Source organism: Pan troglodytes, chromosome 12 (assembly GCF_028858775.2).
Source record: "Pan troglodytes isolate AG18354 chromosome 12, NHGRI_mPanTro3-v2.0_pri, whole genome shotgun sequence".
NCBI lineage: Eukaryota > Metazoa > Chordata > Mammalia > Primates > Hominidae > Pan > Pan troglodytes.
This window is the reverse complement of record NC_072410.2, coordinates 85,225,611-85,253,131: the sequence shown is the minus strand read 5'-3', so window position 1 is coordinate 85,253,131 and position 27,521 is coordinate 85,225,611. Positions and strand designations below refer to the sequence as shown.

Below are 27,521 nucleotides of genomic sequence, written 5' to 3'. Positions count from 1 at the left end.
AAGGCCTGTGGAAACAACTAGCCAGACGAGAGATTGGGGCTGATGATACCATTTGATATAGTCTTGAAAGAAGACTCAGAGAGCTCCATACAGAATGTGAGGGCAGACTCTGAAGGCAGAGAAAACAATTGAGACAAGGGACTCAAAATGTAGAATGGTATGATATATAAAAGATAGCACTGGTGGAGCATGGAATATTTAGTATTTAGATTAGTTGAAAAATCAGAACTTTTGATATCAAACAATTGCTATTAGGAGAACCCAAAGTTGTCCTGAAGTATAAAGAGTTTTCTCCACTCTGCTTCACGTTCTTTAAGGGGAGTATTTTTGGCAGTAAAACAACTATGCTGAGTTGGTGCTAGGAGCTGTACAGATGCTGTTTCAAACTGTAGGTGTTCGGGGCCTCGTTTAAGAGTATCTTGGAACACAATAGATATCTAGTTGATTTCAAGAATTGTACAGGGGAAAATGAATTATCATGGAGCCACTTGGAATTGGTCCTCATCAGCCTTAGTATTTTCCTATACTCTCCTTGAAATATCAAAGCAAAACAAGATGTGGCTTTATAACTGGTTGATTGAGAAATCGCCCCTCAGTGGAATATAAATACAAAATGATTTTGTTCTGGCACTGACTTCATCCATACTCCACTGGATTTCTTTTCCCATCATTTGATGATATCTTAGGCAAATTCTGTAACTTTCCAGTTATATTTTGTAAAAGCTCCAATCTCAGTCCTGTGAAAGTCTCCCCTCGCTGCCTCCTCCCAGTGCAGGCTTTGCCCATGGTTCCTAGGGCTGGCCTGGGTATGGGGCCATGCTCTGCTCACTCCCTCCTCGTGGCATTCCAGCATTGGCCCGATCTCTGTCAGGGCCACCTCCTCTGCCTTCCTCTTCTACGCTACAATAGCTCAGCTCTTATGTGAAGAGGGAAGACTACAATAAAAGGGAAAATGTTGTTTTTCTTTTCCCCTGGATAGTGTGGATACCATCTTTTCTCTGGTGGTTTTGCTTTTTATAAGTGGAACTTGTTCCAAAGCTGGTTTTCCGTGGAGATCATGGCTGGGGCCCCCACAATCACTATTTCTTGAAAGGGGGATCCAGCTTTTGCTTGAGCTTTTAAGTCTTCCTCAGCCCACTTGGTTGTATTCCCCAAAGCCTCTTTGGTGTCTCTTTGCCTCTCTGAAGTCCTTGAGAAGAAGGGGTGAGGGAGGCTTGGTAGTGGACGCTTATATTTGGTAACTGTAGAACGGGGGACTCTTGTTTTCAGTTATGAGTTCCAGTCTCCACTTTTAGCACAACACAACAAAAAGTCCAGCTAAACATACTTTCAACTGTTTTATTTCAGAGCATATTGTCCTTGGGTTATGTGAATGGGATTCTCCAATTCAACTGGGTTGTTGTTGTCAGTTCTGGTGCCGTGTTTTAAAGGCGATATTAAAAAGGTCTAATCCCCCAACCCAATAAAATTAGAGAAACTAGTTAGGGTTGCTAGATAAACTAATGATAAGATTAGAAGCTTCATCATGGATGACACATTTAGTAAAGTATTGAATATGCTTAGCCTGGAGAATGAAAGATTCAAATGTATGATGCATTTTTAGGTAGCATAAGGATTAGAATTTGTTTCCTGGTGTTACGGTTTGGCTGTGTCCCCACCCAAATCTTATCTTTAATTATAGCTCCCATAATTCCCAGGTGTCATGGGAGGGACTCGGTGGGAGGTAATTAGATCGTGGGGGTGGGTTTTCCCCATGCTGTTCTCCTGATAGGGAATAACTGTCTCAATAACTGATGGTTTTATAAAAGGGCAGCTCCCATGCACACGCTCTCTTGCTGGCCACCGTGTAAGACATGACTTTGCTCCTCACTTGCCTTCTGCCATGATTGTGAGACCTCCCCAGTCATGTGGCACTGTGAGTCAATTAAACCTCTTTCCTTTATAAATTACCCAGTGTCAGGTATGTCTTCATTAGCAGTGCGAGAACAGACTAATACACCAGGGAAGTTACAGGACATTAATTTTGTTCTATGTAAGAATTTCTAAAAATCAGAGCTTTCTAAAATGAACAATCTCAGGAGGTAGTGAGCTTTCTATTATTATATTAAGCATTATCTAAATACCACTTGATAGGGATGTTGTCGAGGAGTTTCAATGATAGGATGGATTGTAAATCATGAGTTGAACTTTAAATATCTTTTTCAATCTTTTTGTTCTTTTACTCCAGAGAATAACACAGAATAGCTAACTACTTTAGGCCATACTTAAAATTTGGAAGGTTGGTGGGATCAACACTGATTAAGGTTCTGATTCTCAGCTTATTATGGAGTCTCACTGTGTCGCCAGGCTGGAGTGCAGTGGCATGATCTCGGCTCGCTGCAACCTCCACCTCCTGGGTTCAAGTGATTCTCTTACCTCAGCCTCCTGAGTAGCTGGGATTACAGGTGCTTGCCACCACATCCAGCTAATTTTTGTATTTTTAGTAGAGACGAGGTTTCACCATGTTGGCCAGGATGGTCTCGATCTCTTGACCTCGTGATCTGCCTGCCTCAGACTCCCAAAGTGCTGGGGTTACAGGTGTGACCCACCATGCCCAGCCGATTCTCAGCTTTTTATCTTTTCAGTTAAGAAAAAACAATATTTGCTGTTTTTCTTATTTGGTAAAAAGCCTTACAATATTTTGATTAGCTAGAATGTATATGTATTTATTTTTAATAGGCAATACTTTTTTTCAGGAAGTACGCTCACTTAGGTCTACTTTTTAGAGCATCATTTTACTAACATCAAGGCATTCTGGAAACTAGTTCATAGTCAAAAGTTTTTATTGGACAAAGCCTCAAAACCAAGGTAATTTGATGGTTTCAGGAAGAACACTGAGAATTATTTTTCTTCCAATATATACTATTGGTATTTCAATACTAATTCTTATGAAGCAGAGTATGATTAATATTCCATTTGGATTTTTTGAACCTGAAAAGTTATTTCAAAGGTTAATTGGAATAATGAACTAGAGACAATAAACAAACTTTTTGAAAATGGAGAGTTTATAGCCCTATTTATTTTATTAAAATTCTCTAATAATGAAAACAGCATAAGGCCAGTATAAAGTAAATTGAAAGATGGACAGGAAAGAATAGCTAGCTCCCTTTTGTCTGTTATGCAAAAGAACTGAATATATTCTTAAGGAAACATCACAAATCATAAAGGAGAAGAGGACTTATTTGTAAATGCTACTTGCATACACCTACTACATTGCTAAAAATACAAGAAAGTAGAAAAAAAAGATTCAGATCTGCATTTTATACCATGTCTCAAAATACAGCCTATGTGAATTCATTATTACTTTAAAAACTGTAACAAATCTAGACTAGAATATTTTAAATCTGAGGATTAGGAAAGCTTTTAAATTAAAAAGTCATAGAAGAGATAACATAGGAAAAGAAAAATGTTTTCATTATGTAGAAATATAAAACATAAACAGCTTATGCAATTAAGAGGAAAAACTGGTAAAAATAATTGGCAATATGTGTGACAAATAAGTGCTTAATTCCTTTACCAAATAGAGGTCATTTAAATTCATAAGAAAAATTGCTAAAACTAAATAGACAGAAGGCATAAACACACAATTTGCAAAAGAGAAAAATCAAATGGCAAATAAACATGGAAAAATGTTCAGCCTCATTAAGTGATAAGAATTAAAATGAGGTATAATTTTACCTTCCAAATTATCAAAGATTTAATCATTTTGAAGACTAATGATACCGATGAGAGAGAAAGCAGAGGAAAGCAGTTTGGTAATATTTGTCAGGAGCTTTAAAATGTCAGTATCCGTTGGCCCTGTAATTTGATTTCCAGAAATTATCCTGAGAAAATAATACAAAGCAAGCAAATGTTTTGCATTTTTTGCAGAATATTGGCAATCATAAAAAAATTACAAACGGCTAAGAAATTAGGCAATAGTTGAATAAGTTATAGCGTCTCTACATGAAGGAATATTATGCCAATACGATTCTTTCTGTGAGCAGTTTTTAATAATATGAGAAAATGCTTATATTGTAAGGCTAAGCAAAAGGATAATATTATGTAAGTATTTGCAATATGCTTTACAAAAAAGACTAGAGGGAGAGTCATCAAAATATTATCAAAAAATTGTCATCAGTGCCAGAGACAATATCGCTCTACTTTGGACCATGTTGGATAAACGCAGCCAAATCCTTATTCTCTGGCTCTGTTTTCTCTCGACACCATGTGGCTTGCCACCCTTCTGTTAACTCATAATTTCCTCCCTCAGATGATAACAAATTTAATTTGATCACCTCTTTCTTTCCATTAGTGATATCAGCAGGTAACCTTGATTATGTGTGAGACATTTTGGCTTCTTAATCAGTTTTGAGACTCTCTTTAGATTTTTTTAAAAAAACACATTTGCAAACTCTATTTGGATGAAGTTCTTCAGCAGATGACATTTTATTTTTAAGTTGGTTCTACTAGCTTTAGTTTTACAGACTATCACCCTCTCGATTGTTCCCCAAATTCTGGGGTTGTATTTATTTGGAGAAAATATATTGCTTTGTGCTGACTACACCACCTGTTATCTCTTGTTCCCCCTACTCACCCACACAAGCTTGATTTTTCCTTGTATTGGCTATTGTGTTGAATTTGGCTATTTGGAGGGCTACAAGTGTGGGAGGAAATTTTCAAGCAATATGACCTAGTTTAGAAATCTGACTTTCCAATCAGAAAGGCAGGTGGGAAGATGCCCTTGCTGTTTGCTCATGACATGCCATGGAATACATCACTTATCTTTTCCAAGACATTTCCTCTCCTAAGTGACATAGGTAGGGATCATGGATACATAAGACCTGCCTCTATTTCCCTGATCCTAATAGGAAAGAGGTTAGTTTGGCATGTCTTTTTCTTCGGAAACTCGTGCTGACTTCTGGCACTGTGTCCTTTCCGAGTGCTCATAAACTTCTGTTTATGGATCCTGTTTACTAACATTTACCAGGTTAGTTACTAAGATGCAACAGTACTTTTTCCTTGTTTTTGAAAGTCAGGACATCTGCTCATCTTCGGTTTTGTTCTTCATGTCTTACTCTTCAGGATTTCTCAGGGTTATCAAAATCACACCTGAGTGTTATTTTAGCCTACTGAAATGGAATTAACCTGGGTGTAGAAAACTGAATCCATTTAGCATGATTAGGTGCTTCCTTTCAAATTTACCTTGCATCTAGGTCTTCAGTTCCCTACTAATTATGTTTGTTCGCTCTGTCAGATGGAAGATCATTCTTGATGGAAAAGATAAAGCCAAAGTGAATGAAGTAGTTGTCTTCTTACGTAATCTGTTTACATTGAAATATATTCTCTAGTAGATTGAAGACCTATTATCTTCTTCTTAATCTAAACATAGTTTGACATTTTCTAGAACTCTTAGCTACTTAATGCTTCTCAGAGATTTGTGACAACTTTTTTCTGTGACCTTAGACAATTTACTTAACCTTGATTTTCTTATCTTTAAGAAGGAAATAATAATAGTGTTTTACATAATCAAGTGATTATGAAGAATGAATGAGTCAGTATTTGTGAAAGGCTTTGAGAGTAAGCACCACCTATTTGTTAAATGATTATTCTTAAAAAAATAATATCTGTGTTCCTTAGAGAACCCTTGTCTCCATTTTGTATATGCCATCTCTTATGTTCAGTCATTATAATTATCATAATGGAATGATCAGAATTTATTTCTTCATTAGTGAATGCTATAGAGTAGCCTCAGGTGTTTATGAAGCACATAAAATGTATTTAATCGTTTGGTGCATTCCTCAGTAAACTCTTTAAATTGTTTAATCACTTTAATTGTAGCTCACTAAATCCTCAATGGTGTTTATGAATTATAACTTTTGAAAATGTTTTTATAATCTTCATTTGGTCTGGCTTTTGAATACATTGTCTTAAATTTTTTTTTAAATAAGTGATACCATTCTCATTCTTAGAGAAAACAATAATGTTTAGTATAAGACTTTTAAAAATCTTCCCCACTGATATATATTTGAATTGTAACAGAATGATTTCACTTTTATTCCCTAGGTTGTATATGATTTATAGCCCTTATTTACAAAGTGATTAGTAAGTTTATGTGCTAGAAAGTTCTGATTTTTTCTGATTAAGTAATATCAATCAATTTCAACTTTTATGTGAAGCATATTTCTTGTCTGACTTTCAGAAACTGTTTATGTGTTCCAAACTTTCATTCTTCTATGCTAGTTTTCCAACCCTGATTAAATAACTTTATTTAATAACCAGCTTTGGTCCCTTTATTATCAACTTAGAAAAATGAGCTAAAATGTATATATTTAGCATTTGTATATTTATAATGTAATACCTACATGTCTAAATACAGAAATACACATTTTGTCTCTTTTTCCTTTACAGGATATGTAAAACTCAATGCTTGTTCTATAGAAGAATGCATAAAATTTTTAGTGATTTAGAAAATGTATGTTTTCTTGAAGCCCTTCAGGTAGAATTTGGCCAAATAAAGAATAGAGTATCACATAAACTACTTAGGAAATGAATCATTCGGCTCTATAAAAGTAAGGGAGATATGTCTAATTCTAGTCAGGATGATGACATGGGGCAAAATGTGCCTCTTTCTGCTGGCATTTCAAACCCATCCGAGTGAGCCAGAAAGGGAAGTGTTAACCACACTTAATACTTAACGCTGACTGCATGCTCATGGCCTCTATGGAGAATTCGTGCAAAAGCGATCCAGGAGCACATTTAAAGGCCTCCTTTTCTTGCTCTATTCTATCTCTCTAGTCTTATGTTCTGAGACCTCCCTGCAGGGGCCTGACATTTTGGCTAAATTATTTCCTACTTTCTAAATCTATTCCCATGCCTGCTGCTATCCATAACTTAATCAACAATGAAGCTTTACTAACTAGCACACTAATGTCAAAATTTTTTTTTAATTGGTGAAACTGGTGACTTGTTAATTAGCATAACAAATGATGGAAAAGGGGGCTTACTGGTGAAATTAAAAGTATTCACTATATGTAGATTGGCTAAAATACTTTAAAGACACTGTCTCTACCCTTGCATGAATAGAGTTTCAGAATCTGGCAAGGTTTGTCCTGTCCCCTTTGAGATGGTGCCAAAGGCTTGCTCCATAATTGTTTCTGTATCCAGCCATTGGTTTCAGATAGGGTTTCTCAACCTCAGCACTACTGACATTTTGGGCAAGATAATAGTTTGTTGCAAGGGTGTTGTCCTGTGCCTTGTAGGATGTTTAACAGCATTTCTGGCCTCTACCCACTAGACACCAGTAGCATACTGCCTTTTTCTCCCCATGACAATGAAAAATGTTTCCAGACATTGCCAAATATCCCCTGGGAGCAAAGTCACCCCAGTTGAAAACCACTTGTTTAAGAGGATTTCTGCTTGAATAATCCTGACTAGAAGAAATAGAATCCTGCCTAGGGTGTGTGGCCATCTTCCTGCAGGAATGTGTCACACAGGGATGGAGAACCTAAAGGATAGCTGTCACTTCCCAAGTTGCAGAGTAGGTCATCTGATTAGTTTGTGCCTGCTATATTTATGGATTCTTATGTAGACCATCTCTGTCTGGCATACTAGATCTGAGCCTTGATTTAATTATAACCTACTAGTGAGGTTGATGGTAGCTAGCCAACCCTCTCCACCACAGACTTCTTTGGTGGCTTCTGTGATTTACCATAAAAAAAAAAAAATCTAAGAGTGTTGACCAAATTGGCTTTGGCTGATTCACCAAAGACTCAATATTCACACAAGAAGTAGACAAGCACTACTTTATTGGAAAGAAATCTTAGTGGAGGTATGCTGGGCCATGGAGAGCCAATCCATGATGTGTTGAGATTTAGTAAACCCCATTCTCACCCACAAGAAGTAAAGGCAGTACAAGGGGACTCCCAGTGGTTCCCTCCAGACCAGGGACTGCACCAATCCAAACTTCGTAGATTCTGCAGATTTGGTAACTTTCCAACTGTATTAGTCCATTTTCATGCTGCTGATAAAGACATACCCCAGCCTGGAAAATTTACAAAAGAAAGAGGTTTATTGGACTTACAATTCCATGTGGCTGAGACGGCCTCACAATCATGGTGGAATGTGAAAGGCACATCTCACATGGTAGCAGACAAGTGAAAAGAGAGCTTGTGTAGGGGAACTCCTCTTTTTTTTTTTTTTTTTTTTTTTTTTTTGAGACAGAGTCTTGCTCTGTCGCCCAGGCTGGAGTGCAGCGGCACGATCTCAGCTCACTGCAAGCTTCGTGGGAACTCCTCTTTTTAAAACCATCAGATCTCTTGAGACTTATTCACTGTCATGAGAGTAGCATGGGAAAGACTTGCCTCCATGATTCAATTACCTCCCATTGGTTCCTTCCCACAACATGTGGGAATTCAAGATGAGATTTGGGTGGGGACACAGCCAAACCATAACATTCCACCCCTGGCCTCTCCCAAATCTCATGTCCTCACATTTTAAAACCAATCATGCCTTCCCAACAGTCCCCCAAATTCTTAACTCATTTTAGTATTAACTCAAAAGTCCACAGTTCAAAGTCTCATCCGAGACAAGGCAAGTCCCTTCCACCTATGAGTCTGTTAAATCAAATGCAAGTTAGTTACTTCCTAGATACAATGGGGGTATGGGCATTGGATAAATACAGCCATTCTAAATAGGAGACATTGGCCAAAACAAAGGGGCACAGGCCCCATGCAAGTCTGAAATCCAGCAGGACAGTCAAACCTTAAAGCCCCAAAATGATGTCGTTTGACTCCATGTCTCACATCCAGGTTAAGCTGGTGCAAGAGGTGGGTTCCCATGGTCTTGGGCAGCTCCACTCCTGTGGCTTTGCAGGGTACAGCCTCCCTCCCTGCTGCTTTCTTGGGCTGGCATTGAGTGTCTGCGGCTTTTCCTGGCACATGGTGCAAGCTGTCAGTGGATCTACCATTCTGGGGTCTGGAGGACAGTGGCCCACTTCTCACAGCTCCACTAGGTGGTGCCCCAGTAGGGACTCTGTATGGGAGCTCCAAGCTGACATTTCCCTTCTGTACTGCCCTAGCAGAGGTTCTCCATGACAGCCTTGCCCCTGCAGCAAACTTCTGCCTGGGCATCCAGGTGTTTCCATACATCTTCTGAAATCTAGGTGGAGGTTCTCAAACCTCAGTTCTTGACTTCTGTGTACCTGCAGGCTCAACACCACATGGAAGCTGCCAATGCTTGGGGCTTCCACCCTCTGAAGCAACAGCCCAAGTTGTACCTTGGGCCGTTTTAGCCATAACTGGGGTGGCTGGGATGCAGGGCATCAAGTCCCTAGACTACACAAAACAGAAGGACCCTGGGCCTGGCCCATGAAACCATATTTTCCTCCTAAACCTCCAGGCCTGTGATGGGAGGGGCTGCCGCAAAGGTCTCCGACATGGCTTGGAGGCCTTTTTCCCATTGTCTCGGTGATTAACATTCAGCTCCTTGTTACTTATGCAAATTTCTGCAGCTGGCTTGAATTTCTCCTCAGAAAATGGGATTTTCTTTTCTATTGCATTGTCAGGCTGCAAATTTTCCAAACTTTTATGCTGTGTTTCCCTTTTAAAACTGAATGCCCTCAACAGCACCTAAGTCACCTCTTGAGTGCTTTGCTCCTTTGTAGGGACATAGATGAAATTGGAAATCATCATTCTCAGTAAACTATCGCAAGAACAAAAAACCAAACACCGCATATTCTCACTCATAGGTGGGAATTGAACAATGAGATCACATGGACACAGGAAGGGGAATATCACACTCTGGGGACTGTTGTGGGGTGGGGGGAGGGGGGAGGGATAGCATCGGGAGATATACCTAATGCTAGATGAGGAGTTAGTGGGTGCAGCGCACCAGCATGGCACATGTATACATATGTAACTAACCTGCACAATGTGCACATGTACCCTAAAACTTAAAGTATAATAAAAAAATAAAAAGAAATTTCTTCCACTAGATACCCTAAATCATCTCTCTCAAGTTCATAAGTTCCACAAATCTCTAGGGCGGAGCAAAACGCCACCAGTCTCTTTGCTAAAACATAACAATAGTCACTTTTGCTCCAGTTCCTAATAAGTTCCTCATCTCTATCTGAGGCCACCTCAGCCTGAACCTTATTGTTCATATCACTATCAGCATTTTTGTCAAAGCTGTTCAATGAGTCTCTAGGAAGTTCCAAACTTTCCCACATTTTCCTGTCTTCTGAGCCCTCCAAACTGTTCCAGTCTCTGCCTGTTACCCAGTTCCAAAGTCGCTCCCACATTTTTGGGCATCTTTTCAGCAGTGCCCCACTCTACTGGTACCAATTTACCATTTTAGTCCCTTTTCATGCGCTGATAAAGACATTCCCAAGACTGGCAATTTACAAAAGAAGGAGATTTATTGGACTTATGATTCCATGTGGCTGGGAAGGCCTCACAGTCATGGTGGAAGGTGAAAGACACGTTTCACATGGCAGCAGACAAGAGAAAAGAGAGCTTGTGCAGAGGAACTCCTCTTTTTAAAACCATCAGATCTCATGAGACTTATTCACTATCATGAGAATAGCATGGGAAAGGCTTGCCCCCATGATTCAATTACCTCCCACCAAGTCTGTCCCACAACACGTGGGAATTCAAGATGAGATTTGGGTGGGGACACAGCCAAACCATATCACCAATACTAGTTAATGGAAAGGACCTGTGTCTTTGAACAGGGCAAAGGGTTCTGGGAGCCAGTTGGCTGAGATTTGTAACCAGGAACAAGAGGAAAAGAATCCAAGGGAGAAGAGCTGGTGGGGCAGCAACAGAGAACTGAGCCCAGCTGAGAAAGGAAAAAATGCCAGAGTCCTCCTGTGCCTCCCCTCTAATTCTCCTCTGCCACACTTGGGATGGGCTCAGTATCTCCAAGTTCAGTGCTCAAGCAGACTGAGATGCCAGTTTCCAGTTCTGGCAGGTTCTCCCAGTCCAAACCCCCATCACATTTCCTGGGTGATGAAGGTTGAAGGACAAGGGAGGGGACAGCCTCAGCACTTCCCCCAAGCCATCTGCCACTTGCTCGAGCTTCTCTCATTATCTGCTGGGTAGAGATGAGGGGCAAACTGAGGTGGGGCCGGTCTGCCTCTCTGTATACCCTAGAGGATGAATCTGGACCTTCAAAGTTGATTGTTCTCTGTAGAAAGTAAGGTCGTTAGCACTTCTTGGTACTTACTCAGCTTTAGGCCTAAGTTATGGATTTTAAAATAGCAGTTACATCCCATTCAACATCCTATTACAAAAATATCAAAGCAAAAGCTGAAATTCTCCTTCTTCACACACACTCCCCAATCTTACCTCCTTTACTTAACTTTCTTTTCTAAAAAGCTTTGAAAGAACTAAACAATGCAGAAAGTAACATAGCAGGCACTGGTGTACCAATTACCCACTACTACTCAGAATGACCAAATGTAGCATATTTTCCCATTTTCTCCCAATTTTCAAAATAAAAGGAATATAACGTTATAGAGAAAGTTGAAATCTCTTTGTTCATCCCAAACCACGTCATATACCTCTTCCTGAAGGTAATTACTGTCATGAAGTTGCTATGTATCCTTTATTTTTTTAACTATGCATTAATTAACCAGCAAACCATACATATTATTTATTTATATAAGTTATATGCTATGTGTTTTGTTCTGCAAATTTATTTTTACTCATTGCCATGCTTTTGAGATCTTTGTTAATTAAAAAACCTCATTCATTTTAACTTCTATGTAGTAATCTATTGTATTAATATTCCAAATTTTGTTTAAGCGTTCCCTATTGATGGACAATTAGATTATTTGTAATTGTCATTGTTACTGTTATAAGCAAAGGTACAGTGAACATATTTATCTACGTGACCCTGAACACACATGTGAGATTTCCTCTAGGACATACAGCTAAAAGAGAAATTATTTGGCCAGATACATGGCCAATTGATTTCTATATTTCAGTAGAAAACTTGTCTTGAATAGGAGTTGTGTGTGTGTGTGTCCTATTTCCACATGACCCATCTGGGTCCCCTGTGGTGAATAAGGTCTCCCACTGGTGACTTGAGGTTCTCCTGCAGATCCTATTTGTGAGCCATTGGGCATCTTAGCTCAATTCATGGTGGGCTGACTGGGTGTCAGCTTCTTGGAAGAAAATTCCAGAGAAAAGAGAGGAATGCTCAAAAGAAATGCATCACCAATGCTCTTGATAGCATGAAGAACAGAAATACACAGAAAAATTATAAACTTTAATGATTCTGAGTTGAAAAATATAAGACTTTGAATGTAGATATGTAGAATTCTCTATTTAGTGTATGTTTTATGCATGCACAAGACTGACATATGCTAAAAGTCTATTCTAAATAAGCCCAAAAGAGCTTTAAGTAATATGAAAACATTGAGGCTATCAAAATATTATCCCAAACTTGGAAATAGACAAGAGAGATTTATTTTTAGTGCAGTGCTAGGTTTGATTTTCTATTTGGCTATTTTATAATTTTACAGAGGTAGAGTTTAGATTGTAGATTTAGTCCAGTAGTAATGCAAATCATTTCTATCCCATGAAATGGATAAGCCCAATGATATGGCTATAGCTTTGTCTGATATTAATCAGATTTTTGCTTTGTTTTCTTCAAATTTAACCCAACAATCTAGTAAATCACCTATATATACACCCAGCTTCTCAAATCCTATTTGGACTCGTTTAATATTATGCTTGTTCTCTCAATAATTAGCAAGTTGAATAAAATCTTTGATGTGCTTACTTTAAATTTGCATGAGAGTTTTCTTCTTCCTTTAACAAATCATAGGACACTTGGCAGCGTTTCTTTAGTGATACAGAAAATAATGGCATGACTTGCAATTGATGGCATGCTAAGTTCGATGGATTACGGTATTGCTGCTGCCTCAATTTCTATTTCATCAGCAAGCTAGTGAAAAGGAAATTAGGGTGACCAAATCACAAATGTTGTAGGCATGACATCTCAAAATGTTTTGATGAAGCTTTAGTCTGGAAACACTCTGCAATAGGCATATGTCATTATTTTGCCTGCTCAGCATCAGAAATGCATTCCTTTGTTTGGGGAATTTCCTATCTGTGATATCTTGTGGCACATTGAGATGCTTTCCCACTGCTGAAGCTAACCGTGGCAGATACTTGCTTCCCCAGGCTCCTTTGAAGCTGAGACATAGATATGTTTACACCATCCTGGACTATAAATTAGGAACTGGTGCCTCAGTCAAGCACGTTCTTCAGGGAATCCTCTCTAGGGGTGGCACTAGCTGTCACAGACAGAGTTCTTAGGGTGGCCATCGCTGAAGCGGGAGCACTGGGCAAGTGCCTAGGGTGGGTAGTGGAGGCAGCATCAGTTTTTGGCCTGAGTTGATCTGAGTCCTCTGAGGTTGTGTGGCTTCTCAATTTGCTTCTCCAGCTACCTTGTAAATGCTGTGAGCCACTCAATCTCCTTTAATAGCTTCTCAATCTTCTTTAATCAGTGAGAGTCATTTGCATGAAACAGCGAACACCAATGGAACAGATTTTGAGACTCGGAGAGTCCACAGGAAGCAGTGCTTCATGAGTAAATTTGGTTTTCTACCTGCCCAGTTGTTTTGATGACTCACACTAATTGTATTTGAGATGACAGATATTTTAAAATTTAATGTAGATAAAGGAGCCCAAAGACCTAGAGAGATAGGAATGTTGTAGAGAATTTATCATGGCAACCTGTTTTGCTATTCCCCAACTATGGCCCTCAAGCTGGCCTGCAAGGCACTCCCTTTGCCAAAGCTTTGAGGGCCATCCTAGCACCTTTAAAAAACACTGCAGTGGGGGAATCAGAGATAGCTAATGTAGCCTGGTTGGGGCTAAAGACAGTGAAAAAACACTGGTTTCCTAGAGTTTTCTCCTGGTTCTCTAACTCTTCCTCTCCTTGATGATTGCTCTCTGGAGGCTGGTGATACAGGTGAAAGATGCTGTCTTTGAAATGGCTTCTTGGTCTCAAAAGGGATATCAGGATCCCCATGGTTCTGGCCTTGACCTAACGGATGATTCCTGGGGACTTGGAATGCTGCGTACTTCCCTTAGTCAAGGAGTAAGGATTTCTTTGGTTGTGTAATAAATGGAATTTTTAGTCAAGTGCACCCCATGGTAGGCACAGGGGAGGGGAGAAGGGGAGAGTCTAGTTCTTTAGGGTATAACTGGATTAGGAGTAGTCAACATCTGGCAGAATTTCTACATCAGCTCCCTGACCTATGGTAAGAGCCACTATTGTAGGAAGGGCCAATGAAAAACCTCTGAAACTCCTCCACAGAAAAATTATAAATCAAAAGGGATATTGGACCCCTAGGGAAATGGCATGAGTTTACGTGGTTGTCCAGCCTTCCCGACAATTCTTAAGCTGCCCGGTATCCTTTTTAAAAATTCTTGTTCTGCTGAAATCCTCTGAAGCCAGTTTCATTTGCAGTGCCCTGATACTGCTATGTGATTATTTTGCCAATGAATTGTGTAATTAAACTTAAACATAAGAAAAAAAGAAGTTTTACTCTTGGCAGTTGTTATATCAAAGTTAGGTAACTGCACTTTGAACAGAGAAAACTAGCTCCTGTGATAAAATAGTCATGAGCTTCTGCAGGCACTTAGCAGTTTAAGAAGTAGCCAAGAGACGGATTGGACACCACCAACATATTTTACTTATTTGAACAATATGTGTGCACACCCACTTATTGGACCACAGGCAAAAGCCCTGAGGTTTGGTCAAAATCAGAATGCTACATTATGATGGAACAAGAATCTGGGGAAACATAAACAAATCCAAAATCTCTAGGATTGCCCGACTACAAACAAATACTCGAGCTTTACTCTGCCATTCCTGGAAAAATAATAACTGGCTTCTAATAAGCAAATAGTTCTAGGAAGAACAGACATTTGGAAGACACAATTTGCAGAGAGACCAGCAGGCATATATTTAGGGAACCATAAAAGCCTCTGTATAATAAATGCATCTTAATTTTTTCAAAAGGCAAAATCAAATTATGCTAAAAGAATTAAGATAAAGTCTCTTGCTGCAGAAAAGACACTGTTTATCTTTGCTTGTATGATATTAATTTATATATTCCTGGGCAAAAGCAAAAATTGAGCTACAGAGGTTTTTTGTTGGTTTCTTTGGCTTGTTCGTTTGTTTTAAATCAGTCACCAGCAATTATAGATTCTTTCATATTCACACATTTGTTCATCCAACAGTTTTTTTCAGTGCCTGTCTGTGCTGGGCTCAGGGAAAGTGTGGGATAGGCTGGCATATGAGAAAAACATGGTAAATTTGGGCAACTAAAAGCAGCCGTTGGAGCACAGGAAACATAAAGGGCTACAGATAAGCAAGGATCAGATGATAAAATCCTTTGAGATGGCATTAGAGAAACCTGACATTATACAGTGCACAATGGAAAGACATTAAAATCCTTTAATTAAGACATGGATGCAATCAGGTTTGGCTTTTAGAAAGATCACAGCTGCCACATGGAGAATGCCACATGGAGAACTAGAGGGTTCAAGAGTAGGTGCACCCGTGTTGCAGGAGCTTAGGAGAAGGAATGGAGGCAATAATTGGAAGGATTCAAGAGAAATGTAGGCAGTGAAATTAACAGGAATTTATTAAGTAAGTATGTGTGTATCGGGGGAGGTATGAGGCCAAATTCTGACTTGAGAAATAAGATTGTTGGTACCAATCTCAATTATAAATTACACAAGAAAAACAGAGTTGGGAGTGGTGTAAATGATGAGTTCAGTGTGTTTTATTCCAAGTGCTTGTGGCACATGAACGTTGAAATATCCAAAAGGCTGCTGGATACATAAATCACAAAGAAGAGGTCTGAGCTGAAGACATGGCCTCTGAAATCATCAGCATCATCCCACTAGTGGCTGAAACCAAGGGTTGATGGGAGAACAGCAAAGCACATAGAAGAGGAGCTTGAGGAACAGTAAACATAAGGGCTGTGGCTAGAAAGAGGAGACCATAAAGATGACTGAGAATCAGTCAGAACCAGAGATGTCATGGAGGCCGAGGAAAGAGACTTGCAGGAAGGGGTGGGTAACAAGTAAGTTACAGACTGAGAAGTAGCCAATGAATCGAGCAATTAGGCTCTTTTCTGTGAGTTTTTTCTGGGGAAGAGAGTTATGCTGCCTATCGTAACAAGGCAGTGTTTCTTCTCCTTTTCTTTCTCCTCTACCATCTCTTCTTTCTCCTTCATCTTTTTCTTCCTCTTCGTTCCCTTCTCCTCCTAACCCTCCCCTCCTCCTTACTCTGCTTCGCAGACCCCCCAAATTCTTAAGACCAATGGGAAGTTTAAAAATTCAACTATGTAATTCACATCCTATAGTTGCTTTTGGTGGAAACACTTTCTCTAATATATTCAAGACAGACTTTCTCATCTAAGATAATTTGCCCTATCATCTGTAGGTGATTATTTGTTCTAGGGACAGAAGAGCTCCTGAATAACAGGAGTATTGGTAGGGAAAGAAAGAAGTCTGTTGCAGTGTTCTAAATGTGGGAGTTGGGGGGGATTCAGACATCAGGTTTCGGGAATAAAGAGTATTTGAGTGTTGATCTGAGAAAGAAGAGGTGAGAGGAAATAGAGGAGATGAGATTAAGAGCCAGGCAACTGAACACATGCAAAAGGAGGGTGAATGTGAAGAAGTCTAGATCTTGAGAGCAGGGGAGGAAGTTAAGTTTTGAGGTTGCTAGAGCAGAAACACTTGAGCAATAGATGCCAGGCTGGTGGCCATGGTTGGGTAGAAACCAAAGACCCATGGGCTTTTGCTCCCTGAGGGCACTGACTAAAACTTCTCTCCTCTCACCTAGTTTCTCTTTGATCTTTGCTGTTTGGACTATCCACTACCTCATTTTCAATTTGTTTATTCACTTATTTATTCAAAAAATGCTTGTTGAACATTTATACACATTAAGAAGTGGTTGTTGAACATTCACTACGCGTTAAGTAGCAGATATACAGATGGAAACACAGCATCCTTGGCCTCAAGCTATGGTGTTTAAAGTAGAAATTGGAAGACCCATGAACAAGCCTTCCCTCTGACTGTGAAAAGTGGTATAGGGGAATTCAGCATAAGTTCTGTGGAGATCCTCAACAGGAGGACACCTATGTCTTTCTGGGCCATCAGAGAAGCCTTCAGAGAGGAATGAACTTCTGTGGATCCTTCTTCACAGTTTCAGGTGCCTCTTACTTTGAGTAGCGTCTGGGATGCCCTTGCCTGGAGAAATGATCTCTCCTGTCTGCTGCTTTCTTTGTCTTACTGAGGCTTTAGGGATTATGTCTCTTGGAATTTTTATGTTGATTTTTTGACCTCTCATTCAGATCTCTCATTTTGGTATTTTGTTCTAGTTCTCTATTAGCAGGTTGCAAGTTTTGGATTAGATGATGTCTGCTCTACACCTACTTCTTGGGTTATTCCATCTCAGGAACTCATTACCTCACAACCAGAGAATGAATATTTCATCGTTTTAAGTTTGTTTCATACTCGTGGTGGTGGTGGGGAATTCTAACCTCCTTGTCTCTGGCCAAACCTAATGACATTGATGATAAAGGGCTTGGAAATAATAAATGAAATACGGTCACTCTGTGGACCAGGATAATGTTCTCCTAGGAGTGTCTTCCTCAGTTACACACAACAAGAATCTGGCTCTTAGAACTTCAAAATTAAACATCCAAGTCTATTGATAATGGAGCATTTTAAGTTAGAGGAAATAGTATTCTTGGAAACTAACCAAAATAGTTAGAAAATAAAATGGGTTTAGTAGGTGCTTTCAAAGGGTGTACTACAGACATTAGTATAAATGAGCTTGGACAAAAATCCGCTGTATCTGGTATATGTATGTCACTCCACACTATCCCTTTCTTTCTCGACAAGGAGATTTTGTTATAGAATCTGCCTAATGAGAAAATCAGAAAAAGAAAAGGTGATGTTCTCATTTCAAAACAAAGCTTAAAAATTATATCAATGCGTTAGACAGAAAGATATGTTAGTGTACTTTAATAGATTTTATGTGATTCATTCACAGCTATGATTTTATTGTGAAACTGATTTCTTCATAAACTGGGTTCCTATGCAGTTTTTCCCAGGAAAATGAAAATGGATGATCAAAATGATAAATACTGTAAATTAGTGACAGCCTTCTGGGTAATCAAAAGATTATTTTAAACGTGTAGAAAATGCTAAAATGGGTCTTTTCATCTCTCAATTTCAAGTGAGGCAACAGTATGATAGACATTAGACACCAAAGTGGGTGTGAAACAGATTGTCATATGCAGACTTTACAAAAGGAATGCTCAAAGAACAGTTTCATAACTTTGAAACTCTTGAGTGCTTAATTTACTTTGAGAATATAAAAGTGTAAAGAAAGAGGAGACAGGCGGGGACATTATCAGCTGATTTTCTGGGGAGAGAATTATGGCTGTCTGTGAGTTTCCACCTCTCTTCCCTACAGGAAAAGAGGGGTGTGGAGGGGCTGTCTTCTAACGTCAGGTTGCAGGAGAGGGAATTTCACGAGGTCATTTGGCAAGTTTTCTGTATACTCCCTTGCAGGGAACTGCAGTTGGAGGGGTCAGGGACTGGTGCCTGGGAAAGCTAAGGAGGCCAGTGGCAGCTAGAAGGAGGTGGTCACTTTGTCTCAGCATTTGTCAGTAGGCGGTAAACACAAATGTTTCCTGTGGACCAGATGTAGAGAGAGATGAGTCCAAACTGTTTTAAGTCTGTGATAGGCAGCTTTCAAAAATGGCCTACCATGATTCCTGTCTTCTGTTATTCATGCCCTTGTGCAATCTCCTCCCTTGGAGTGTACGCTGGACCTAGTGGCTTCTTTCTAATCAAGAGAATATGATAAAAGTGATGGGATGTCTCTTTCATGGTTAGGTTACAAAAGACTGTGATTTCTGTCTTGCTGGGCACTCTATTCCCTTCTCAGCTTGCATGCTTTGGTGAAGCAAGCTGCCATGTTGGAGAGGACTACCTGGCAAAGAACTGAGGGTGACCTCCAGCCAAAAGCCAGGAGGAGCTAAGGCCCTCTGTCCAGAAGTCTGTGAGGAGCTGAATCCTGATATTAACTATGTGAGTGAACTGGGAAGCAGCTCCTTTTCAGTTCAGCCTTGTGATGACTGTGGCCCCAGCTTTGTAAGAGACCCTGAAGCGGAGGACGTATCTAAGCCAGGCCTAGATTCTTGGCCTATAGAAACTATGAGATAATAAGTGTGGATTGTTTTATTTAATTAATTAATTTATTTGTTTATTGAGACATGGTCTTGCCCTGTCACTCAAACTGGAGTGCAGTGGCACAATCATGGCTCACTATAGCCTTGATCTCCCAGGCTCAAGTGATCCTCCCACCTCAGCCTACTGAGTAGCTGGGACTATAGGCATGTACCACCATACCCAGCTAATTTTAATGTTTTTAAAATATAGTACTAGAAATGAGACCCTGATCTGTTGCCCAGGCTGGTCTCAAACTCCCAGGCTCAAGAGATCCTCCTGCCTTGGCCTTCCAAAGTGTTGGGGTTACAGGGATGAGCCACTGGGCCTGGCTGATTGTTTTAAGCCTTAAGTATTAATAGTATGGTAATTTGTTATCCAGCCATAGCTAACGAATACAAATTCCTATCCAAAAGGACACCCTGGGGAATGAGGAAGCTTTAACAGTAAGAGTCTGTGTAGAGTGGACAACTCAATAACCAGTACAGAGTGGGAAACAGCAGCGAGGGGGACAGAACATGTCACTCATGTCAAGGAAGCCCAGCAGAGGAGCCTCTGATGAGCTCTTAGAGGCACCCATGAGAGAAATGATGGACTGTAACATGTATCAGGCCCAAAAAGAGCAAAGCCATCAGCAAAGAAGACTTCCCTTGGCCCTCTTTTCCTTCCTTCATCCCTCATACCACTCTCAGAGGGGCTGAGGCCCTGGTCAGCAAAGAAGAAACAAAGAGGAAGTGAGTAGGTGGCAACCACACCCCTGGGCCCTTCTACAAGAGGTCTGCTTAAAGCAGCTCCCAGATGAGGAAGGAAAGAAGATTTTGCTCTAACTTCAGTTTAGATATTAATATTTGGGGCTAGCCAATTTCTGCTTGTGAATTGAGCTTGGCTTTTGTGACTTAAAATGACCAGAAAAGCCAGCGCTTTCTTTCAGGTACTGAGGAAAATCATCCCCACTGAGGATATATTTAAAGTTGTGTTTTGATATATCAGTAACTGTGTTGTTTGACATGCTGGTTACAAATACATTTTAAGTCTTTGAAAATTGGTAGATTAGTTATGCTGTCTATAGCAATGTTCCTAACTATGTCATTCCATTTTCCAATAATTTTAGGCAATAATTTACTGTATTATTCTTTATTTTGTTTCTGTACCAGGAACATACCAGAATTCTTTAAAGTTCAGGATACAATCTCTTGGGATTTTTAACATAATGTTTACAAATTAAAATCTGGATGAATGTGTGCACAGAGGTTGTTTAAAGCAGTGAAACTTCTCTGTATGATGCTATAATGATGGATACAAGTAATTATGAATTTTTCAAAACCCACAAGCTGTACAATACCAAGAGTGAACCCCAGTGAAAATTATGGGCTTTGGGTGATAATTGATGCAGGTCTATCAGTTGTAATAAATGTACCACTCTGGTGTAGGGTTTTGATAGGCTGTGCATGTGTGGGGGCAGGGAGTATATGTGGACTCTCTGTGCTTTGTGCTCAGTTTTGCTGTAAACCTAAAACTGCTCTAAAAAATAAAGCCATAGCTGAGCATAGTGGCTCAAGCCTGTAATACCAGCACTTTGGGAGGCTGACATGGGTGGGTCGCTTGAGCCTAGGAGTTCCAGACCAGCTTCAGCAACATGGTGAATCCCTGTCTCTACAAAAAATTAAAAAAAATTAGCGAGGCATGGTGGCTTGTGCCTGTAGTCCCAGCTACTCAGGAGGCTGAGGTGGGAGGATCTCTTGAGTCTGGGAGTTTGAGGCTGCAGTGAGCCACGATCACACCACTGTACTCCAGCCTGGGTGATAGAGCGAAACCTTGTCTCAAAACAAAATTAAAATATAAAATAAAATAAAACCATAAAAATAAATTAAGATCGCTCCCTTCTTGGCTGTATATGGGATGTTATTAAATATGTAATAAATTTGTAATATCCCTAGAGAACAAAGAGAAAGAAGCTTATCTTACTATTGAGTTTATTTGGATTCAGCAATGAAAGTAAAGAGAATTGAAATCTCTGAGGGGGAGTACTTAGGAAAAAGTAAACAGAACATAACTAGCCTGACAAAATAGAGGAGAAAAGAGAAAACATTTACACAGTTACAGATGGCATCTTTTAATTAGGTGAGGTGGTAAGCCAGCCCAATGCATTCTCCGTCCTCCTCTGCTCTGTGCCCCAAGAGACTGGCCTCACTGTACTCTATTGCCAAGATCCCTTGCACTTTGGTTTGCAGTTGGATTTGGCTAGTGGAGGAAGGTCACATGGCCACTTGTTGTCACACCCCCTTGCCCTGGCACTGTCTTAAGAGCAGCCATGTTCCTCTATGGTCACAGAGTCTGGTGGGCTTTCTTCTATGGTGGCTGCTCTTACCAAGCTCTGATAATATTATTTCCTGTCCCCTGCCTCTTTAGGCCTAGTGATAGTAGTGGCTTCTTGCCGCTGGTAGTTTTCGGGTTCCTCAACATCCGCCGTGGTTCCCTTAATCCTGCCCACACCTCTGTGAAGGATCCCACCACTAAAAATGTCCTTCAAAATCCCAGCTGAATGTGCTGTTTCTTTCCTGCCAGGATCCTCATTGACACAGGAAGGAGCCAATTACGTTACTGAAAGATCCAGAAACTGCAATGAAATAACCTAATCTGGTTAATAGTTTTATTATGTAGAAAGTATTTGCTTTCTACATCTATCCACATCTTGGAATTATACGACCTGCTTACTTTTGCTTTTTGTATTATTTGACAGCAAGTGCTCCCGTAACCTTCTTTCAAGACCTTTTGATTAGAGGAGATTATTTTCAGTTTTTTTGCCAGAGTGGACTCTGAACCATTCTTTCCTTATTGGACTCTTGTTGAGCTGACACTTGCTGTACACATTCCACAAAAGCCTTGAACCTGGCCTCTGACCTCCTGAGATCCTTGGCAGTGGCTACTTTTGTTCCACATGCGCCTAACCATGCCATGTTGGGGGGATTTTATGCTTTGAAGTCTGGATTCAGCAACTCTAAGCTGGCTGTAGGAAATTAATTATATGGAAATAAAGTTGAAACCACAAAATCACCTGCTAACCAAAATTTGCTAAAATGAAATTTCCTTAAAACACCAGTGTTAATTCATTCCTCAGATGAATGCCAGGTGTAACAAATGAATCCTCTATGTTGTGGAGGTTGACAGATTCAGACTTTATGCAAAGAGGAACTATAGCCAATCCCAAACCTGGGTCCTTTCCAGAAAAGAAAGCTGTGCCTTCTGGCACAAGACCAAATTACCCAACCTGGGATCTGTTTGTAGGGTTTTGTCTTATTAATTTTTATGGCATTTTGCCTAAAACGAAGGGCACACACAAAAAATCTGTATTTGGTTGATGTTTCAGATGAATGGAAGTTTAAATTAATAGATTAAAATCCATCCTTAGAATTCTAACACCGTAAAGATGTGGCTGGTTAATAGCTAATTTAATGTAGCTAAAAGAATAAAACTTGTTTAAAAACAGGAGGCTCTACTTTCCAAAACAAATTTTGGTGGTCACTAGTGTTTGTTATGAATTTTATCTCTCTTCTTCAGGATTGCACTTCCTGCCTCTTTGAGATTAGGCATGGCCACATGGCTTGCTTTGGCCAATGAAATGTGAGAGAAAGTGTCAGGTGTCAGTCCTGGGTGAAAACTTTATGCATGAGTGTGCTATGAGTCACACTTTCTTTCTTTCTTTCTGCTGTTATATCCAGAAAGGCTTGTGATAGTGGCTACTGCATTGGCCTGAATCCCTGAGTAAGGGCCAGGGAAGTAGAGTCCCTGTCAACCCGAGGTGATCATGTAGCATGAATGAGCAATATAGCTTTGTTGTTTGAGGCCAGTGAAATTCTGGGATTATTTTTCCCCCATGTAACTGAGCCCATGCAGGAGTGACAAGTTCCTGATAACCTCATGCTAAAACACAAAAAGAATAGTCTCACAAAAACATGAGGAATACAGTAGTCCCCCCTCATCTCTGGGGGATACATTCCAAGACCCCCTGTGAATGCTTGAAACATGGATAGTACCCAACCCTGTATATGCTATGTTTTTTTCCTATACATACCTACCTATGATAAAGTTTAATTTATAAGTTAGGCACAGAGATGAAAAACTAATAAAATAGAACAATTATAACAATATGCTACCATAATCACTCTTGTGCTTTGGGGCCATTATTGAGTAAAATAAGGGTTCCTCAAAGACAAGCACTGCAATACAGTGACAGTTGATCTGATAATCTAGATGGCTACAAAGTGACTAATGGGTGGGGAGGCAGACAGCACGGATCCCCTGAACAAAGGGATGATTCACATCCTTGGTGGGACGGAGCAGGAAGGCTGGAGATTTCATCAAGCTACTCACAGCAGCATGCCATTTAAAATTCATGAATTATTTATTTCTGGAATTTTCTGTTTAATATTTTTGGACCACAATTGACCTCAGGTAACTGAAACTATGGGTAAGGGGGCCTACTATATTATATTTGGGAGTTGCATTTCTGATCAAGGACTAAGCAGCAAATAAACCTAACAATCATACATATGACCTGTAGGTGTTATAGAGAAACAATTTTACTTTAGAATAGATATATTTATAAAATAGAAATTCAACAGCTATAAAATTTCTTTATAATTTAAAAGTCTTTTTTATTTTTTTGAGACAGAGTCTCACTTTGTAACCCAGGCTGGAGTGCAGTGGTACGATCTCAGCTCACTGCAACCTCCACCTCCTGGGTTCAAGTGATTCTCCTGCCTCAGCCTCCTGAGTACCTGGGGTTACAGGCATGCGCCATCACAACCAGCTAACTTTTGTATTTTTAGTAGAGATGGGGTTTCACTATGTTGGCCAGGCTGTTCTCGAACTGCTGACCTCAAGTGATCCAGCCACCTCGGCCTCCCAAAGTGCTGGGATTACAGGTATGAGCCACCATGTCAGGACATAATTTAAAATAGTCTTATGCGATGCACACTGATTCTGTAAGAAACCCCAACTATGCTGTGTCATTAGTTTTACCTTCCATAAATAATAGAATTTTAGAAACTTGATTTTGTTGTTGTTGTTTCTTTTTGTTGTTTGCCTTGCTTTCCTGAGCTTTGAGGAGCTCTGGTGGAGAGCAGGGAATCGAGGTGGCAGGAGGGGAAATGAGTTGATGCCTTTTTTATCTTATGACAAATATTCCTGCTAGGTTCTAAAATCATTCAAACTACTCTCAAAATTGCATTTGTCTGTTTCAAGAAGTCATGGCATCCAACTAGTTGAAGACCTCTTTGAGTATTTTCATTCTGCACACTTGTAGGGCGGGGATTCTTGAGTTGGATTTGTCTGGTCCACTTTCTTAGCAGGTTTGTTTTCCTCTTTCTTCTTCCCATTAAACAACAGTGGGTTACATTTAAGGTAAAGAAATTGGATCACAGAGTGTCCGAGGGCTGTGGGAAGGAGGGAGATAGTGGCCTTTGCACCTCTGCTTTGAGGATAATTTTGTGTATTTTTCGAAATACCATTCCGTTTATTTTTTAGCACTAGGCGGTAAAGACTTAGCTCCCACAAGCCTCCCTGAGTTGGTTCCTAGTTCTGGCAGCAGTGGCCTCTCAGGAAGTTACTAGAAACTTCAAAACAGCCAAAAGAGAGTCCTGAGTGTTCTTCAGTGAAGTACTAGGTTTAATTTTCCATGGGTTGCCTATTTTAAAACTATGCAGACAAGATTAACTTGTGGATTTTTTCCAAAAGAAGATGCAAAAAATTTCTGTCTCATGGAAGAATCATCCCTGAAAAGTTTATTGCCTGGTAAGACATGGACCAGTTATTTTTTTTAAATAGATACCCAGATTCTCAAAATTTTTTTAAAAAATGAGTCCTAACATCTTACTGTTTACCTTATTAATTAGTAAGTTAAATAAAATATATGAGTATTCTTTTTATATTTATCTGAGAGTCATGATTGCAGCAAAGGCAGGCAGGGAAACTGCATTGTCCATCTTCATGCTGGACCATGGCAGAAATTTAAAGCCAACAAAGCCAAATTAAAAGCTGAATTTAAAGCCAACATCGATACATAATTCACATACCATAAACTTTACCTGTCTTCAGTCTTTTAGGACTGGAAGTAGTTTTCAAATGATCGAAAAACATTCTAGGAAGAGAAAAACTAAGCTATTCGAGGGCAGTTTTGCTCAGTGTCTCAGGACGGTAACACCACCCCTAGGTTTCTGATGGTTGTTGGATTAAGGAAGGTGTTTGTGAATCTTTGTTTCCCATAAATGTCATCAGGACTCTGCTTCACACAGGGGTTGTATCCAACCAGAGCATTCTGTTTTATTTGGTCTGAGTTTGCTGATGTTCTGTGACAACCAGCTCCGGATGTTTTATAAACAATTAACCTGACAGTCTGATGGATGAGGGTAACATTTGGGTATCATCTGCACTACAATGAAAGACAGATGATTATTTTTGACAGAAACGATCACCACTCACAATGTGGAAATGGTGAAGCCAGATCCCCGAGGCTCACACTGTCTATAGAATTAGGGCCAGATCAAAACCCACTTGAGAGTAGGCCCAATAGCCTGGGTGACGGACCCGATTTGGGCATTGGATGTGAGCTGCAAAGGCACACAATGTATTTTAGAAAAGCCTATGTTTGCAGTTCCAAATGTGAGTGAAACAAAGAGAAAGAAAGGCAAGTCCAGCTCTGGCAACACTAAAATCAACAGGCCAGCATTGGCCCTGGGATTCATTTTAATTCACAACGTAGTTTTTAATGTTCTTTAAGTTTTGTGTCCTATTTTATTCCTTAATCAATTTTTTAAAATTGGCATATAATTCACATACCATAAACTTCATCTGTTAAAATGTACAATTCAGTGGTTTTTAGTATTTTCGTGGATATGTGCAACCATCACTCTCTTTCCAGAATATCCTTTCCATCACCCCAAAAGGAAAGCCTGTACTCATTAACAGTCATTTTCCCCCAAACCCTGGCAACATGAATCTACTTTCTATCTCTATGGATTTGCCTATTCTGGAGTTTCATGTAAATGGAATTATCTAATATTGGTATTTTGTGTTTGGCTTGATTGACATAGAATAATGTTTTTGAGGTTCATCCATGTTACCACGTGTATCAATATTTTATTCCTTTTTATGGCCAAATAATATTCCATCATATGGATAGACCCTATTTTGTTTATCCATTCATCACCTGATGGACATTGGGCTTGTTTCTAGTTTTTGGCTCTTATGAGTAATGCTGCTACAATTATTCATGCACAAGTTTTTGTGTGAGCATATGTTTTTCCATTCTCCTGGGTATATGCCTGGAAGAGAAATTGCAGTATAAATGGTAACTCTATGTTTAACTTTTGAAGGAACTATCCATTAGATTTTTAAATAAATCAGGTGAGTATCAGTGTGTCTTCTCATCTCTGTAAAAAATCTGAATTCTTTGGGAAGAAGATGGTGATAGTAGAAAAATGTATAGACCAAGTGGTTTGTGGAATGCAGTGAGTGGGAACTGTCCCTGCAGGTGTCTGAGTCTATGACAGCAGCAGAGATACTGGTTTCTTTTTGGGAGGGAAGCATATCCATGTTGTAGCCAAGGAGCAGGCACATCTGCCACTAGCCAGTGGGGATGGGTGGGATGACTGATTTTTTCCTTTTTTTTTTTTTTTTTGACGGAGTCTTGCTCTTTCAAACAGGCTAGGGTACAGTGGCACAATCTTGGCTCACTGCAACTTCCACCTCCCAGGTTCAAGCAATTCTCCTGCCTCAGCCTCCCAAGTAGCTGGGATTACAGGCATGAGCCACCATGCCTGGTTAATTTTTGTATTTTTAGTAGAGATGGGTTTTACCATGTTGGCCAGGCTGGTCTCAAACCCTTGACCTCAGGTGATCTGCCCGCCTTGGCCTCCCAAACTGCTGGGATTACAGGCGTGAGCCACTATGCCCAGTCAATATTCCCATTTTTAAAAATAAAACATCAGCCAATCCAGAGAAATACATTTTGTACCTACTATGTATGTTGCACACCGTGCGATTGCTCTGAAGGGTACTAAGAAGTATAACACAATGACCTTGGCTCTCTAGGACTGGATGGCTTAGCCCTGGGAACCAGATACACATGTCCTGCAAAAATGTCTTAACCAAATATCAAGTCGTATAGTATAGATTATAGGTTTTCTAGGGAACAGAGCATTCAGTGTGGGCTGTGAGTATATGTGG

At 39.9% G+C, this 27,521-nt stretch overlaps 1 long non-coding RNA gene across 2 annotated transcripts in view; it reads left to right on the top strand.

Annotated features, from left to right (window-relative positions):
• Positions 1–27,521, top strand: part of LOC134807821 (uncharacterized) — a 169,127-nt gene that overhangs the window by 45,485 nt on the left and 96,121 nt on the right. The window lies entirely within an intron of this gene.